The sequence below is a fragment of the Elephas maximus genome, chromosome 6, assembly GCF_024166365.1.
Source record: "Elephas maximus indicus isolate mEleMax1 chromosome 6, mEleMax1 primary haplotype, whole genome shotgun sequence".
NCBI classification, from domain to species: Eukaryota; Metazoa; Chordata; class Mammalia; order Proboscidea; family Elephantidae; genus Elephas; species Elephas maximus.
This window is the reverse complement of record NC_064824.1, coordinates 7,937,502-7,956,053: the sequence shown is the minus strand read 5'-3', so window position 1 is coordinate 7,956,053 and position 18,552 is coordinate 7,937,502.

The following is an 18,552-nucleotide window of genomic DNA, read 5'->3' as shown; positions in this document are numbered from 1 at the left end:
GCTATTTTTACTACCATGGCCACACAGTATTTTCTAAGATCCGATGGTGTGAGGCCTCCTACTTCCTTCTTCTTCAATAATGCTTTGCTTATCTGGGGCATCTTTCCTTCCCATATAAAGTTGATTAGTTTTTTTCATCTCATTAAAGAATGCTGTTGAAATTTAGATCAGGATTGCATTATCTCTGTAGATTTCTTTGTGTAGTATTGATGTTTTCACAATGTTGAGCGTGGTAAGCTTTTCCATTTCCACATCCCTGGTTAGATTTGTTCCTAGGTGCATTATCTTTTGGGGGGCTATTGTAAATGGGATTGTTTTCCTGATTTCTTTTTCAAAGTTCTCTTTGTTGGTGCAGAGGAGTCCATCTGATTTTTGTTTGTCGATCTTGTATCCTAATACAAGCCTTCTGTTAATTCCAGTAGCTTTCTTGTGTAATTTTGAAATTTTGAATTTTTCTGTGTATAGGATCATACCACCTGCAAATATGGATAGTTTTATTTCTTCCTTCATTTCTTTTACTTGCCTGTTGCTCTAGCTAAGACTTCCAATACAATGTTAAATAAGAGCGATGATAAAGGGCATCATTGTCTTGTTCTTCTCAAAGGAAATGCTTTCAGCCTCTCTCTATTGAGATTAATGTTGACTATTGGTTTCATATAAAGGCCCTTTATTATGCTGAGGAAGTTCCCTTTTATTCCTATTTTGCTGAGAGTTGTAACCAGGAATAGGTGTAGGACTTTATCAAATGCCTTTTCTGCATCGACAGGGATGATCATGTGATTCTCTTATTTATGTGGTGAATTACATTGACTGATTTTCTGATGATGAACCATCGTTGAATACCTGGTATGAATCACACTTGGTCATGATATATTATTTTTTTTTTGATAAACTGTTGAATTCTATTGGCTAGGATTTTGTGAAGAATTTTTGCATCTCTATTCATGAGGAACACTGATCTGTAATTTTTTGTTTTGGGGATATCTTTGCCTGGCTTCGGTATCAGGGTTATGCTGGCTTCATAGAATGAATTTGGAAATATTCTTTCCTTCTCTGTGCTCTGAAATAGTTTTGAGTAGTACTGATGTGAGCTCTTCTGTGAATGTTTGGTAGCATTCTCAGTGAGCCATCTGGGCCAGGGCTTTTTTTGGTTGGGAGATTTTTTTTAGTTACCTCTTCAGCCTCTTCTTTTGTTATGGAACTGTTTAGTTTTTCTACCTTAGTTTGTGTTGGTTTAGGTAGGTAGTGTGTCTATAGAAATTTGTCTGCTTCCTCTAGGATTCCAAATTTGTTGGGGTGTAGTTTCTCATCGCATTCTGTTATGATCCTTTTTATTTCAGTTGGTTCTGTTGTGATGCCACCCATCTCATTTCTTATTTGGGTTATGATCCTCTTCAAAGAACAAACTTCTGGTCTTGTTGATTCTTTCTGTTCTCTGTTTCATTTATTTTTGCTCTAATCTTTATTATTTCCTTTCTTCTGGTGACTATGGGCTTTTTTTTTTGGCTGTTTTCTTACTATTTGTTCAAGCTGTAGGTTTAATGTTTTGATTTTAGCCCTTTCTTCTTTTAGTATATGTGCATTCATTGCTACAAATTGCCATTTAGACACTACTTTTTCTTTGTCCCAAATATTTTGGTAATATGTGTTTTCATTCTCATTTGACTCTAGGAAATTTTTTATTCCAATTTTGATTTTTTCTGTTACCCAGTGATTTTTAAGCAAGATTTACATGTATTTTGTTTTATTTTTTCTATTCCTGTTATTGATTTCTACCGTTACGGCATTGTGATCAGAGAAAATGCTTTGTATTGTTTTGATATTTTGGATTTTGTTAAGTCTTGCTTTCTGGCCTAAGGTGTGATCTTTTCTGGAGAATATTCCATGTGCGTTGGAAAAGAATGTATGGTTTGCTGCTGTTGGGTGGAGTGTTCTGGATCTATCTATGAGATCTAGTTTTTCGATTGTTGCATTTAGATCTCCTGTATCTTTGTTGAGTTTCTTTCCAGATGTTCTGTGCTTTACCAGAAGTGTTGTGTTGGTTTTCTTCTATTATTTTTAACTTCCTTTTTCCTTTTGCAGTGTTTTCAGAGCTTGTTTTATATATTTTGGAGACTTGTCATTGGGTGTATATATATGTATTATGGTTATGTCTTCCAGGTGGATTGAGCCTTCAATCATTATATAGTGTCCTACTTTCTCTTTTATGGTGGATTTTGCTGCAAAGCCTATTTTTCCAGAGATTAATATTTCCACTCCTGCTTTTTTCTGGTTATTGTTTGTTTGATATATATTTTTTCCATCCTTTGAGTTTTAGTTTTCTTATCTCTTTGTCTCTAAGATGTGTGTCTTGTAGACAGCATGTTGATGGATCATGGTTTTTTATCCATTTTGCCACTTTCTGTCTCTTTTCTGGTATATTTAAGCCATTTACATTCAGTGTAATTATCCATAGGCATGCATTTACTGCTGTCATTTTATTGTAATTTTTTGTGGTGTTGATGGTTTCTTTCTTACACTTAATTTTCTGTGTGGAATTCTCTTTGTGGAATTTTTTTTTCATTTCATTTTGTTTACTCTGTGTTCATTAAGTCTTTATGTTTTTCTTCTTTTTTATTTTTATGTGTAGGTTTGTTAATTTTGTGGTTATCTTGAAATTTAGCTTTATCTTCCTGAGTTTAAACCAGTCTTTTCTCTTGGTATTGTCTTGACTTCCTCTTCCATATGAAAGTTCTGTAACTACACTGTTTATTTCTTTTTGTTTTGATGCTGTCATTCTTTATACTTTTATATCTTTGGTTCCCTGTTTTCTGAATTTTAGCTTGATTCAGTTTAGAGAATTCTCTATCTATGTTGGTATATGGCTGATCTGTCCTGTGTCTTAATCTCAGATTGTTTTCTGATGTTGTTGGTTCTCTATCTGAAGGACTCACTTTAATATTTCTTGTGCGTTTGATTTGGTTTTTACAAATTCCTTTATTTTCTGTTTATCTGGAAATGTCCTAATTTTGCCTTTATATTTGAGAGACAGTGTTACTTAGTATATAACTCTTGGCTAGCATTTTTTTTTTTTCTTTTAAGGTTTTATATATGTCTTTCTATTGCTTTCTTTCCTGCAAGGTTTCTGCCAAGTAATCAGAGCTTAGTCTTATTGGTTCTCTTGTAGGTGACTTTTCATTTTTCCCCAACTGCTCTCAGGATTCTTTCTTTGTCTTTGGTTTTGGTAAACGAGATTATGATATGTCTTGGTGACCTTCTTTTGGGGTCTATTCTACATGGGGTTCATTGAGAATCTTGAATGGTCAGCTTTTCACCTTTCATGATATTTGGAAATTTTCTGCCAGCAAATCTTCAACAGTCTTCTCTGTGTTTTCCATTTTCTCCTCTTGTTCTGAAAATCTGCTCACTGGCAAATTTTTGTTCTAGATTGTGTGCCACATAGTTCTTAGGTTTTCTTAATTTTCTTCATTCTTTTTTCTGATTTTTTCTCAAACAAAATGGCATCCACGAATTTGTCTTCAATCTGACTTATTCTGTCTTTCATTTTCAATTCTGCTCCTAAATCCTTCTATTGAGTTGTCTATTTCTGAAATTTTATTGTTAATCTTTTGGATTTCTTGTTGCTGTTTTTGTATGGTTTTTAAGTATCATTTTGTTCTTTTATTGTTTTCCTGAATTCTTCTATTGCTTTTCCTGTGTTTTCTTTGGTTTTGTCTGTTTTCCTTGATCTCTTGGAGAGCCTTGTATATAAGTCTTTTGAATTCTTTATTGGATAGTTCTATCGCTATTTCTTCCTCCAAAAGACTTTCAGGTTCTTTATTTTGGTCACTTTCTGGAGCCATCCTGCCCTGCTTCTTCATATTATCAGATATTGTCTGCATCAAGAAGTCCTTATATTTATTTATTTATTTTATGTTTGTTTGCTGCATCTTGAATTTTTTGTTTTGTTTTACTTTGATATATCTGAGTAGACTATTCAGAGTGCTACTCTGGTCACTAATCTGGTCACATTGAAGCTTTCACCTCCCATCTTCGGGTGGGTGAGCAGCAGCTCAGTGTGTGGCTGCAAGCCCCTGTTCTCTGGTCTTTGCAGGGCTGCTGAGAATGTAGGTGGTATTTCTGGTGAGGTGATGTATCTCTGGCCAGTCACCTGGCTGTGGGGCCAGGGGACATTCTCCCTGGTTGCTGGGTTGAACATTGTGTATGTGCTCTGTTGATTTCCATATGGTTGGGTTCAAGGGTGCTTGGGTCATCAGTCACAGGGTGGGTGGTGCAGAAACTCTCTCTGACAGTCCCAGAAGGACAGGACTCCACAGAGGTGTTCAGAATGAGTGGAAACCTCCAGTTACACGGGGTGGGGCAAGGCAGGGAGGATATTGCCTGTTCATGGTGCCTGGTTGGAAGGCATACCCCTGTCCATTAGAATACATTGTGGTGGAGGTTGTGCAGCCAGTCCTTGGGTCCCTGGTACAGCTGGTTTTAGGGCTTATGCAGCACTGCCAGTCTTTGGTTCTGCAGCATGGGTGGCTAGAGTGTGTAGGAGGCACCACTGACCCTCAGGCTCCCAGCACAGGTGGCTGGAGGGAGTGGGGGCACCACTGGCCCTCGGGCTCCCAGTGCAGGCAGCCAGAGGAAGAGGCAGACACCACTGACCCTCGGGCCTTGGCTGTGGGTAACTGAATGAAGTGGGAGGCACCACTGGCCCTCATGCCCTCTACTCAGGTGGCTGGAGAGGATAGGAGGCATCTCCGGTCTTCAGAGCCTGGTGCAGATGGCTGGAGGAAGTGGAAGCCACCTACAACCCTCAGTTCACTGGTGCATGTGGCCAGAGGGAGTAGAAGGTGCTGCAAATATGTGGACTCATAGAACAAGTGGCTGAGAAATGCAGAAGGTGTATCCAGGCTGTGGGCTCCTGGTTTAGGGTGCAGGGTCGTGGTGAGCACCACTGGCCTGAGATCATGAGCTGGGATGATGGGCAAGGAGTGTGGGAGTACCCCACATGTCCTTGGACCTCTGGCATGGGGGTCTTGGGTAGGCACCATGAGTGAGGTCCATATACTTGACCTTTGTGGGGCTGGAAAGACACCTGCCTGGCTCTGGTCATGGGTGCAGAGTCACTCTTTTTGGTCACACCAGGTGATGGGAGTTTCAGCTGGCAATACTTTTTTATTGGTCTCAATAAGGCCATGCTATGTAGACTTAGCTATTAGGGCACAGGCGTGGGTACCTGGAGGGAGTAAAAGATGCTGTGGGCCTATGGGCCCGTGGCATGAGTGGCTGAGCAAAGAAGCAGGCACCTCTAGGTCATGTACTCTCAGCTTAGGGGGCTGTTCAGCTGTGAGTGTCTTTAGACTACAACTGCAAGCAGGGAGCAGGGATGTGCAAGGAGGGTAGGAATGCCCTACAAGCCTTTGGACCTCTGGCATGGGGGGCCAGGGTGAGTGTGGTGGGTAGGGTGGAGTGGGGTGCATGCATTTAATTTTGCTGGAGGGGATGCACATCTAGACCCAGGCAGGTGTTGTTTCTGCTTGGCTGCACCAAGTGATAGGGGTTTTAGCTGGGAATGCTGCTTGGCTTCTCTCAGTATGGCTGCACCTTGTAGGTTCTGCTTAATGGTGCACTGGTAATCTGTAATTCTCCATATCTACTGGTTTTGTATTGTCTCTCCTTCCACTTGGCACTCAGTCCAGTTCTTCAGCCTTGTCTTTGATGCTTAGGGATCCTAAATTGTCATCTATACCTGATTCACTTGTTTTTTCCAGTCTTTGTTATTAGAGGGACATTATGAAGCATCTGACTACACTGCTATCTTGGGTAACACTCCTCTACATTGCTTTCTGAATGATAAATTAACTAATTCATCAATTGTTTGAAAACCAGGAGTTCTTTAATTTTTTTAAAAAAGCAATCAAATAATAAGGCACTTAGGCCATTGAAAAATTATATCTACTCTTCTCATTACAAGTGTAGTTTAAAGCAACCTTCCCAGACTGTCAGTCTTCCAGAAGAGAGAGCCTTGGGAACATCACACTAGGCAGCTGGCCTCTGTTTCCAGTTTTTTTGTTTGTGCGTCTGTGACTTAGGCTCAGCTATAACTCAAGGTGTCCAAGGAAATCAAATCCATTCCGTATTCTTCCTTTGGCCTTGTGACCAGCTCCAGATGCCAGAGATGGAGATATATACATCTTTCTTTCCTCTCACAGTCTTGCCAACTACCACTGATGACACAAGCTACAAATCTTTTGATCATGCATGATCCCTCTAAACAAACCATATTTAATTTATTGTGTGGTTCTAATGTGATAATAATTCTGTAAATTCAACCAAGAATTCAGACAGATTGTGTATACAAAAAGCTGAATTTTGGAGACAAAAACCCATATACATGTGCTTCATATATATTATTTTTATTCTCTATCCCACTGCAGAAATTAGACTTATGTTCTCATTTTATAAATGAAATAAAGGCTGAGAAGGTTAAAGTAACTGCCCCAAAGTCACACAGATGATAAACAGGTGTTCCAAGATTGGAACTTCGGTTTTTCTGACTCCAAATCCTGTATCATTTCCCCTGGGACATGTTGCATTCCAACATATTAGGGTTTAGTGAAGAAGATCAATGGACTTGCCTTTTCACTTTCTAGGTATTTCTTTTAAAACCAGTAATAATTTCAGTCATCTGTGTGATTAACTAATCTGCAGGCCCTCCACCTATCCCAATTGTATTAAGCTGAGCTGATACCCATTGATGTTACCCTATAATCATTAGGAGTTTCCAACCACCAATTTATAGAATAGAGGCCCTGGTGGTGCAGTGGCTAAAGCAATCGGCTACTAACCAAAATGTTGGTCGTTTGAACCTACCAGCCACTCTGCGGGAGTGAGATGTGACAGTCTGCTTTTGTAAAGATTTACAACCTTAGAAACCTTATAGGGCAGTTCTAGTCTGTCCTATAGGGTCACTATGAATCAGAATAGACTCAAAAACAGTGGGTTTGGGGGGCGGAGCCAAGATGGCGGACTAGGCAGACGCTACCTCGGATCCCTCTTACAACAAAGACAGGGAAAAACAAGTGAATCGATCACATACATAACAATCTACGAACCCTGAACAACAAACACAGATTTAGAGACAGAGAATGAACTAATACGGGGAAGCAGCGATTGTTTCCAGAGCCTGGAGCCAGCGTACCAGTCAGGTACGGCACAAGCACAGAGAGCTGCCCCACCCCACTGAACTAACCCCGGGAGGGGGACCAGCCGGTTCCGCGGGCGGCATGGGACGCAGCTGGTAGGAGAAGTCCCCAGGAGGCAGTGACTTGTCTTGGAGCAGAAAGAGCAGTGTCTGAGCCGGGGAACCATCCCGCAGGGATTTGACTGGACGCAGGTACGGCATAAACACGGACAGTTGCTCCACCCCCCTGAACTAACCCCGGGAAGTGGACCAGCCGGGTCGTGCGGGCGGCGTGGGACTCAGCCAGTAAGAGAAGTCCCCGGGAGGCAGCGACTGTTATTGGAGTGGGGAGAACAGCATCCCAGCTGGGACACTCGGTCACGGCACAAGCACGGAGAGCTGCTCCACCCATCTGAACTAACCCCGGGACGAGGCCCAACTGGTTCTCTGAGGCGGCACGGCCACGCGGCTGGAGGGACGAGAAGTCCCCGGGAGGCAGCGACTGATTTTCGAGTCGAGAGTGCACCGTCCCAGTAGGGGAGCCTTGACGCTGGGTGTGGGGCTGGAAGCAGAGGATCTGACCGTGACTCCAGCGGGCCAGACCCCCCGGGGGCAATCTCCACACAGCCAGCACACATAGGCGACGCGCCCCGCGGGAATCTCAGATATAATAGTCATTCCAAGCAAGACAAGCAACTCTGGCTATATTCTGAGGTGCTACTCTCCTATCTCTCTGTTCCCTCCCCCACCCTCCCCAGGCGGCTTCATTAACATCTGAATAGCCTGAGCCAGAGGGAGAACTCTGATAGGGATCTGACTGCATTTTTTTTTAGCGGATTTTCTGGAAAAACTAGTTTCCCAGTGATGGCTCGGAGACAACAATCCATATCAAACCACTTAAAGAAGCAGACCATGACAGCTTCTCCAACCCCCCAAACAAAAGAATCAAAATCTTTCCCAAATGAAGATACAATCTTGGAATTATCAGATACAGAATATAAAAAACTAATTTACAGAATACTTAAAGATATCACAAATGAAATTAGGATAACTGCAGAAAAAGCCAAGGAACACACTGATAAAACTGTTGAAGAACTCAAAAAGATTATTCAAGAACATAGTGGAAAAATTAATAAGTTGCAAGAATCCATAGAGAGACAACATGTAGAAATCCAAAAGATTAACAATAAAATAACAGAATTAGACAACGCACTAGGAAGTCAGAGGAGCAGACTCGAACAATTAGAATGCAGACTGGGACATCTGGAGGACCAGGGAATCAACACCAACATAGCTGAAAAAAAATCAGATAAAAGAATTAAAAGAAATGAAGAAACCCTAAGAATTATGTGGGACTCTATCAAGAAGGATAACCTGCGGGTGATTGGAGTCCCAGAACAGGGAGGGGGGACAGAAAACACAGAGAAAATAGTTGAAGAACTCCTGACAGAAAACTTCCCTGACATCATGAAAGACGAAAGGATATCTATCCAAGATGCTCATCGAACCCCATTTAAGATTGATCCAAAAAGAAAAACACCAAGACATATTATCATCAAACTCACGAAAACCAAAGATAAACAGAAAATTTTAAAAGCAGCCCGGGAGAAAAGAAAGGTTTCCTTCAAGGGAGAATCAATAAGAATATGTTCTGACTACTCAGCAGAAACCATGCAGGCAAGAAGGGAATGGGACAATATATACAGAACACTGAAGGAGAAAAACTGCCAGCCAAGGATCATATATCCAGCAAAACTCTCTCTGAAATATGAAGGAGAAATTAAGATATTTACAGACAAACACAAGTTTAGAGAATTTGCAAAAACCAAACCAAAGCTACAAGAAATACTAAAGTATATTGTTTGGTCAGAGAACCAATAATATCAGATACCAGCACAACACAAGGTCACAAAACAGAACGTCCTGATATCAACTCAAATAGGGAAATCACAAAAACAAACAAATTAAGATTAATTAAAAAAAAATACACATAACAGGGAATCATGGAAGTCAATAGGTAAAAGATCACAATAATCAAAAAGAGGGACTAAATACAGGAGGCATTGAACTGCCAGATGGAGAGTGATACAAGGCGATATAGAACAATACAAGTTAGGTTTTTACTTAGAAAAATAGGGGTAAATAACAAGGTAACCACAAAAAGGTATAACAACTCTATAACTCAAGATAAAAACCAAGAAAAACGTAACGACTCAACTAACATAAAGTCAAGCACTATGAAAATGAGGATCTCACAATTTACTAAGAAAAACGCCTCAGCACAAAAAAGTATGTGGAAAAATGAAATTGTCAACAACACACATAAAAAGGCATCAAAATGACAGCACTAAAAACTTATTTATCTATAATTACCCTGAATGTAAATGGACTAAATGCACCAATAAAGAGACAGAGAGTCACAGACTGGATAAAGAAACATGATCCATCTATATGCTGCCTACAAGAGACACACCTTAGACTTAGAGACACAAACAAACTAAAACTCAAAGGATGGAAAAAAGTATATCAAGCAAACAATAAGCAAAAAAGAAGAGGAGTAGCAATATTAATTTCTGACAAAATAGACTTTAGACTTAAATGCACCACAAAGGATAAAGAAGGACACTATATAATGATAAAAGGGACAATTGATCAGGAAGACATAACCATATTAAATATATATGCACCCAATGACAGGGCTGCAAGATACATAAATCAAATTTTAACAGAATTGAAAAGCGAGATAGACACCTCCACAATTATGGTAGGAGACTTCAACACACAACTTTCGGAGAAGGACAGGACATCCAGTAAGAAGCTCAACAGAGACACAGAAGATCTAATTACAACAATCAACCAACTTGACCTCATTGACTTATACAGAACTCTCCACCCAACTGCTACAAAATATACTTTTTTTTCTAGCGCACATGGAACATTCTCTAGAATAGACCACGTATTAGGTCATAAAACAAACCTTTGCAGAGTCCAAAACATCGAAATATTACAAAGCATCTTCTCAGACCACAAGGCAATAAAACTAGAGATCAATAACAGAAAAACTAGGGAAAAGAAATCAAATACTTGGAAAATGAACAATACCCTCCTGAAAAAAGACTGGGTTATAGAAGACATCAAGGAGGGAATAAGGAAATTCATAGAAAGCAACGAGAATGAAAATACTTCCTATCAAAACCTCTGGGACACAGCAAAAGCAGTGCTCAGAGGCCAATTTATATCAATAAATGCACACATACGAAAAGAAGAAAGAGCCAAAATCAGAGAACTGTCCCTACAACTTGAACAAATAGAAGGCAAGGAACAAAAGAATCCATCAGGCACCAGAAGAAAACAAAGAATAAAAATTAGAGCTGAACTAAATGAATTAAAAAAAAAAAAGAGAACAGAGAAACAATTGAAAGAATTAACAAAGCCAAAAGCTGGTTCTTTAAAAAAATTAACAAAATTGATAAACCATTGGCGAGACTGACTAAAGAAATACAGGAAAGGAAACAAATAACCCGAATAAGAAATGAGAAGGACCACATCACAACAGAACCAAATGAAATTAAAAGAATCATTTCAGATTATTATGAAAAATTGTACTCTAACAAATTTGAAAACCTAGAAGAAATGGATGAATTCCTGGAAAAACACTACCTACCTAAACTAACACATTCAGAAGTAGAACAACTAAATAGACCCATAACAAAAAAAGAGATTGAAACGGTAATCAAAAAACTCCCAACAAAAAAAAGCCCTGGCCCGGACGGCTTCACTGCAGAGTTCTACCAAACTTTCAGAGAAGAGTTAACACCACTACTACTAAAGGTATTCCAAAGCATAGAAAATGACGGAATACTACCCAACTCATTCTATGAAGCCACCATTTCCCTGATACCAAAACCAGGTAAAGACATTACAAAAAAAGAAAATTGTAGACCTATATCCCTCATGAACACTGATGCAAAAATCCTCAACAAAATTCTAGCCAATAGAATCCAACAACACATCAAAAAAATAATTCACCCTGATCAAGTGGGATTTATACCAGGTATGCAAGGCTGGTTTAATATCAGAAAAACCATTAATGTAATCCATCACATAAATAAAACAAAAGACAAAAAACACATGATCTTATCAATTGATGCAGAAAAGGTATTTGACAAAGTCCAACACCCATTCATGATAAAAACTCTTACCAAAATAGGAATTGAAGGAAAATTCCTCAACATAATAAAGGGCATCTATGCAAAGCCAACAGCCAATATCACTCTAAATGGAGAGAACCTGAAAGCATTTCCCTTCAGAACGGGAACCAGACAAGGATGCCCTTTATCACCGCTCTTATTCAACATCGTGTTGGAAGTCTTAGCCAGGGCAATTAGGCTAGACAAAGAAATAAAAGGTATCCGGATTGGCAAGGAAGAAGTAAAGTTATGACTATTTGCAGATGACATGATTATATACACAGAAAACCCTAAGGAATCCTCCAGAAAACTACTGAAACTAATAGAAGAGTTTGGCAGAGTCTCAGGTTATAAAATAAACATACAAAAATCACTTGGATTCCTCTACATCAACAAAAAGAACACCGAAGAGGAAATAACCAAATCAATACCATTCACAGTAGCCCCCAAGAAGATAAGATACTTAGGAATAAATCTTACCAAGGATGTAAAAGACCTATACAAAGAAAACTACAAAGCTCTACTACAAGAAATTCAAAAGGACATGCTTAAGTGGAAAAACATACCCTGCTCATGGATAGGAAGACTTAACATAGTAAAAATGTCTATTCTACCAAAAGCCATCTATACATTTAATGCACTTCCGATCCAAATTCCGATGTCATATTTTAAGGGGATAGAGAAACAAATCACCAATTTCATATGGAAGGGAAAGAAGCCCCGGATAAGCAAAGCACTACTGAAAAAGAAGAAGAAAGTGGGAGGCCTCACCTTACCTGACTTCAGAACCTATTATACAGCCACAGTAGTCAAAACAGCCTGGTATTGGTACAACAACAGACACATAGACCAATGGAACAGAATTGAGAACCCAGACATAAATCCATCCACATATGAGCAGCTGATATTTGACAAAGGACCAGTGTCAGTTAATTGGGGAAAAATAGTCTTTTTAACAAATGGTGCTGGCATAACTGGATATCCATTTGCAAAAAAATGAAACAGGACCCATACCTCACACCATGCACAAAAACTAACTCCAAGTGGATCAAAGACCTAAACATAAAGACTAAAACGATAAAGATCATGGAAGAAAAAATTGGGACAACCCTAGGAGCCCTAATACAATGTATAAACAGAATACAAAACATTACCAAAAATGATGAAGAGAAACCCGATAACTGGGAGCTCCTAAAAATCAAACACCTATGCTCATCTAAAGACTTCTCCAAAAGAGTAAAAAGACCACCTACAGATTGGGAAAGAATTTTCAGCTATGACATCTCCGACCAGCGCCTGATCTCTAAAATCTACATGATTCTGTCAAAACTCAACCACAAAAAGACAAACAATCCAATCAAGAAGTGGTCAAAGGATATGAACACACATTTCACTAAAGAAGCTGTTCAGGCAGCCAACAGATACATGAGAAAATGCTCTCGATTATTAGCCATTAGAGAAATGCAAATTAAAACTACGATGAGATTCCATCTCACACCAGCAAGGCTGGCATTAATCCAAAAAACACAAAATAATAAATGTTGGAGAGGCTGCGGAGAGATTGGAACTCTCATACACTGCTGGTGGGAATGTAAAATGGTACAACCACTTTGGAAATCTATCTGGCGTTATCTTAAACAGTTAGAAATAGAACTACCATACAACCCAGAAATCCCACTCCTAGGAATATACCCTAGAGATACAAGAGCCTTCATACAAACAGATATATGCACACCCATGTTTATTGCAGCTCTGTTTACAATAGCAAAAAGTTGGAAGCAACCAAGGTGTCCATCAACGGATGAATGGGTAAATAAATTGTGGTATATTCACACAATGGAATACTACGCATCGATAAAGAACAGTGACGAATCTCTGAAACATTTCATAACATGGAGGAACCTGGAAGGCATTATGCTGAGCGAAATTAGTCAGAGGCAAAAGGACAAATATTGTATAAGACCACTAGTATAAGATCTTGAGAAATAGTAAACCTGAGAAGAACACATATTTTTGTGGTTACGAGGCGGGAGAGGGTTTTTTATTGATTAATCAGTAGATAAGAACTGCTTTAGGTGAAGGGAAAGACAACACTCAATACATGGAAGGTCAGCTCAATTGGACTGGACAAAAGCAAAGAAGTTTCCGGGATAAAATGAATGCTTCAAAGGTCAGCGGAGCAAGCGCGGGGGTCTGGGGAGCATGGTTTGCGGGGACTTCTAAGTCAATTGGCAAAATAATTCTATTATGAAATCATTCTGCATCCCACTTTGAAATGTGGCGTCTGGGGTCTTAAATGCTAACAAGCAGCCATCTAAGATGCAGCAATTGGTCTCAACCCACCTGGAGCAAAGGAAAATGAAGAACACCAAGGCCACACGACAACTAAGAGCCCAAGAGACAGAAAGGGCCACATGAACCAGAGACCTACATCATCCTGAGACCAGAAGAACTAGTGGGTGCCCGGCCACAATCGATGACTGCCCTGAAAGGGGGCACAGCAGAGGACCCCTTAGGGAGCAGGAGATCAGTGGGATACAGACCCCAAATTCTCATAAAAAGACCAAACTTAATGGTCTGACTGAGACTGGAGGAATCCCGGCGGCCATGCTCCCCAGACCTTCTGTTGACACAGGACAGGAACCATCCCCGAAGACAACTCATCAGAAATGAAAGGGACTGGTCAGCGGGTGGGAGAGAGACGCTGATGAAGAGTGAGCTAATTATATCAGGTGGACACTTGAGATTGTGTTGGCAACTCTTGTCTGGAGGGGGGATGGGAGGATAGAGAGAGAGGGAAGCAGGCAAAATTGTCAAGAAAGGAGAGACTGAAAGGGTTGACTCAAGAGGGGGAGAGCAAGTGGGAGTAGGGAGTGAGATGTATGTAAACTTATATGTGACAGACTGATTGGATTTGTAAACGTTCACTTGAAGCTTAATAAAAGTTATTAAAAAAAAAAAAAAAAACAGTGGGTTTGGCTTTCGTTTGGTCTATAGAATCCCCAACACAAGCCATTATTGTTCTAGGGAATCACCAACTAATAAGAATGCCACCAATCACAACCTCAGCTAACCAAAATCATTTGCTAAAACACTTAGAAATAGACAAAAGAAAATCTTAATGCGGAAACAGATCTTTAAGAGATTGATCCATGCCCATGAAATTTCCTGTGCTTTCCTGAATTTCCCTGCAATCCAGGCCAGTGAGCCTGATCAAGTGGTTGGAGCCCAGCATGGTGTAAACAGTCTGGGTAAAAAAAAGGTAGGCCCTAGGTCCAAAGATCTGGTTTAGAATCCAACCTTGTATTTCTTCAGGTGCTACAATGTCACTGAATGACTTACACTTCTTGGGTCTCAGCTGCTCACCTGTAATACTGGTATGATAATGTTGCCACACAGAGTTTATGGAGGATTGGAGATTTTGACTGTGAAACCCTTGTACAGTCGATTCAATGATTCCACAAATAGTTCTGAGTGCCTCCTCCTGTGCTTAGCACATACCAGCTGAGGAGTTTCACTGTGTGACATAAAGTACCTGATTATTTGATAATAATAAAAAAAAAAAACAATAATAGCCATTATTAATGATATCCTTCATGCCACACAAAATCCTTTAGTGAGACAAAAAAGATATAATCATAATGACCATGATTCGTTTATTGTGGGGTGGGGGATTTGGCAATGAGGTCTTAATTCAAATATTTGATGAACATTTTTTGAAAAGAAATTACTTTTTAATGTGTAAAATTTTAACTAAGAAATCTAGCTAGCCCAGCTCCTCATTCATCTTCACCGAAATGTTTCCAGAGTGATGTTTCTGACTTGGGTAAAAGACAGTTAAAGAAAAATTGTCCCTAATGACACATGGCCACTTTTTTTTAAGTGAAAATTTCATCTAGTTTCTACACGCACAAAATACATGCTATGTTTGCAGATTCTTTTACGTATGGTGAGTTTATATAAAAAGTAAACAAGATATTTTACAATCCGTATTTAGTGACGTGCTTATACAATTAGAGTTTTATGAATCATCTTCATTATGCATTTAAACAGTTCATAAAAGTTATGAGTCCAATGTATTTACCCTTTTTTTTTTTTTTGCTATTGTAAACCTTTAACTACAAGCACAGTGAGAACAAAGAAATCAAAATGTGCATTTTCTGGAGGCTTCACAGCAGCCCATGCTTCAATTATGCATGAATTAACAGAAATGAATTTGCAGCATTTTATTTCTTGGTGTAATGGAACTCAAGTATTTCATAAAGTGTAACCATACAGCAAATTCTGAGCTCATTTTAGAATAATTAGCACATTGATGTTACTTGTGTAGTTAAAAGGAAATGTTAAAAATTTTTCCCATTGTAAGCACTTTTTGAAGGCATGCTCAGTTCTCTAAAGTGAGCAATCTTTCACTCAGAAGGAAGCTGGGAGCTTCATGTTCTCTGCATTTCATATTCTTCTTCTTACGCCTCAATTAAAATACTGGTGCTTATTCAGACAAGTCTTAATCACAGTCCTGGAGCAAATAAAAGAGCCTCTGTAGATTAAACAGGTAATTTTTTAAAATGATGCATTTACCTCCAGTTACTTGCTCTTGCTTAGCCCTTTAAATAATTAAGTCAGAGCTAAGGGAGGCCTAAAAACTATATGTTAAAATGGCTTCATTTAAAATCCTCACCAAAATTTGACATTTACTTATCTCTTTCCTCCACCCTTTCTAGAAAATGAAGTCACCTTTTTGGGGGAACAAGGGACTAACATTTACTGAGCTTCTCTTATATGTCAGGCATGCTAGTGGTAAGGGATTTTAGATTCCTCTTTCTTTGAATGGTCACACAATTCTATGAGGTCACTGTAGTCATTCCTGTTTTTAAAATGAGGAGAATCAATCTGAAAAATGTTAAATTAGCTTTCCAAAGTCACACAACCCAGCCAGGATGAAGGCAGAATTTAATTAAAATTGGTCAAAGTCTAGACTCTGTCCATTGCAACTCTTGTCCCAGCACAAGGTGACTGAAAATTTAAGGTGACAGGAGCTATTTGGATATAATAAATATAATATATATATCAAAATAAAAAAATATATATATCAAGATAAAACTCATTGACATTTATTTAATTTGCACAAACTACACATTTTGCCGAAGAGTATAGGAAGCATCCTAACTCTAGGAAATATTAGCCTAAAGTGATGAAGGACCTTGCTGCTAGCAAACAGAAGGATGGCTCAGGGAAACTAGGCAAAGGCCCAGGAGCTACTGTTATTGCTTAGATCCTCAAAGAGGTTTTCTTTATAAATGATTTGACCTGGTAGACATAACTGCCCAGATAGGATTTTGATAAAGGGAACTAGGGCAAACTAACTAACTAAATAAATCATGTGACTGTTTTTTACATCTATAGGCAATATATACAAAAACTATGCTGGGCCTTGGGAATAAAATGCTAAAATAATTGGATGGGTGCTGTCCTTACAGAGCTAGAATTAGAATGAAAGATTGATAAGGAAAGTAGAAATGTTACAATCTAATGAGATGCATGCAAGACTGGGATCTAGTGAGGCAGACGATAAGGCCAGAAATTTTGTTTTGTTCACTGATATAACCCAAGCACTTAGTACCTGGCACAAAACAGGTGCACAGTAAATATATTTACTGAACAAAATCGTACTAGGGAACATCTAGGAGGAACATCTCATCCAGACTGGAGAGAAGGGGGAGAAAGGAAGGCTATAAAGGCTAGAAAGAGTGACATCTAAGGAAAAGCAGAAGGAGACATAGAGGTTGGACTGATATGAGGGACAGCCAAAAGAATAGAATGCACATAGGCCAAGAAGAGGAGAGTCAGGGAATTTTCTTTTCTGGGAACCAACCAAAATGCTCTGTACTCTTGGTGTATGTGTTGCAGAAGTCAAGTGCAGAGATTAGATATGGAGGCAGACAATCCTGTAAGATACGCGTTCAGCAAGGACAGTGAGATGTTAGAAACTCTCTGGGTTGGATTGCTAATTCTCTGATGCTGAGACAAGTCTGGTAGATTAAAGGAGGACTTTTCAAAGTGCATTTGCATGACTCCATTCTTAAGTAAATTTAGAAAATCCTGGCATAAACAAAGCTAATTTTTTAAATTTACTATAGGATTTTTTTTGAAATTTAATATGCTAATGTGTTTTATAAAGTCACTGGACAAAAAAATTGTATGCATTGTTTTTCAACTTATTTGACACCAAGAAATGATTTAGGAAACCACTTTGGAAAACACAGGACTAAAGGTATTTATCAAGATAAGCTACAAATTTTTCTCCACTCATTGATCAGTCCTGGAATTTGCTAGACCTCTGTAGAGCTGAGTGTCTGCTGTGGTTGGGTAAGCTCTGGACACACATATGCCCATCACACTGCACTATGTTGGCCAAATCTATACACCTTGGTTTGAACTTCAGATTTCTACTTATCACTCCCACTGGTTTCAGATTCTTACTCAGACTGGATATTTGGCAAATCTTACCCTATGTATCTGAAATTCCTCCCTGTACCTAATTCTAACAAAATATCCTTTCAAATGACAAGGGCTTCTTTCTCAATAGTCTTGGAATGTACTTATCTCCAGAGGTCCCCATCCCTGGCTTGCGTAAAACATTGTGCATAGTGTATACTATTGTTGTCCTGAGTCACCTATAGACTTGAACATCCTTATGTATCAAATGGAGCCCTGGTGGTGCAGTGGTTAAAGGCTATGTCTGCTAACCCAAAACTCGGCGGTTCAAATCCAATAGCCACTCCTTGGAAACCCTATGGGGCAGTTCTACTCTGTCCTGTAGGGTCCCTATGAGTTGGAATAGACTCAAAGGCAAGGAGTTTGGTCTGTTTTTGGTATGCTTCAAATGGTTGTGACTCACAACCAAACTTTGAGTAATGCTGTTTACATAACTACTGACTACTCACCTTGAAAAGCAAGGCATCAGAATTGGAGGAAGACTCATTAATGACCTCAGATATGCAGATTACACAACAATGCTGGCAGTATGGATTACACTTGAACATAAAGAAAAAGCAAATCCTTACAATTGGATCAACAAACAATATCGAAATGAATGGCAAAGAAATTGAGGTTGTCAAGGATTTCATTCTTGGATCCATAATCAATGCCCTTGAAAGCTGGAGTCAAAAAATCAAATGTCATATTGCA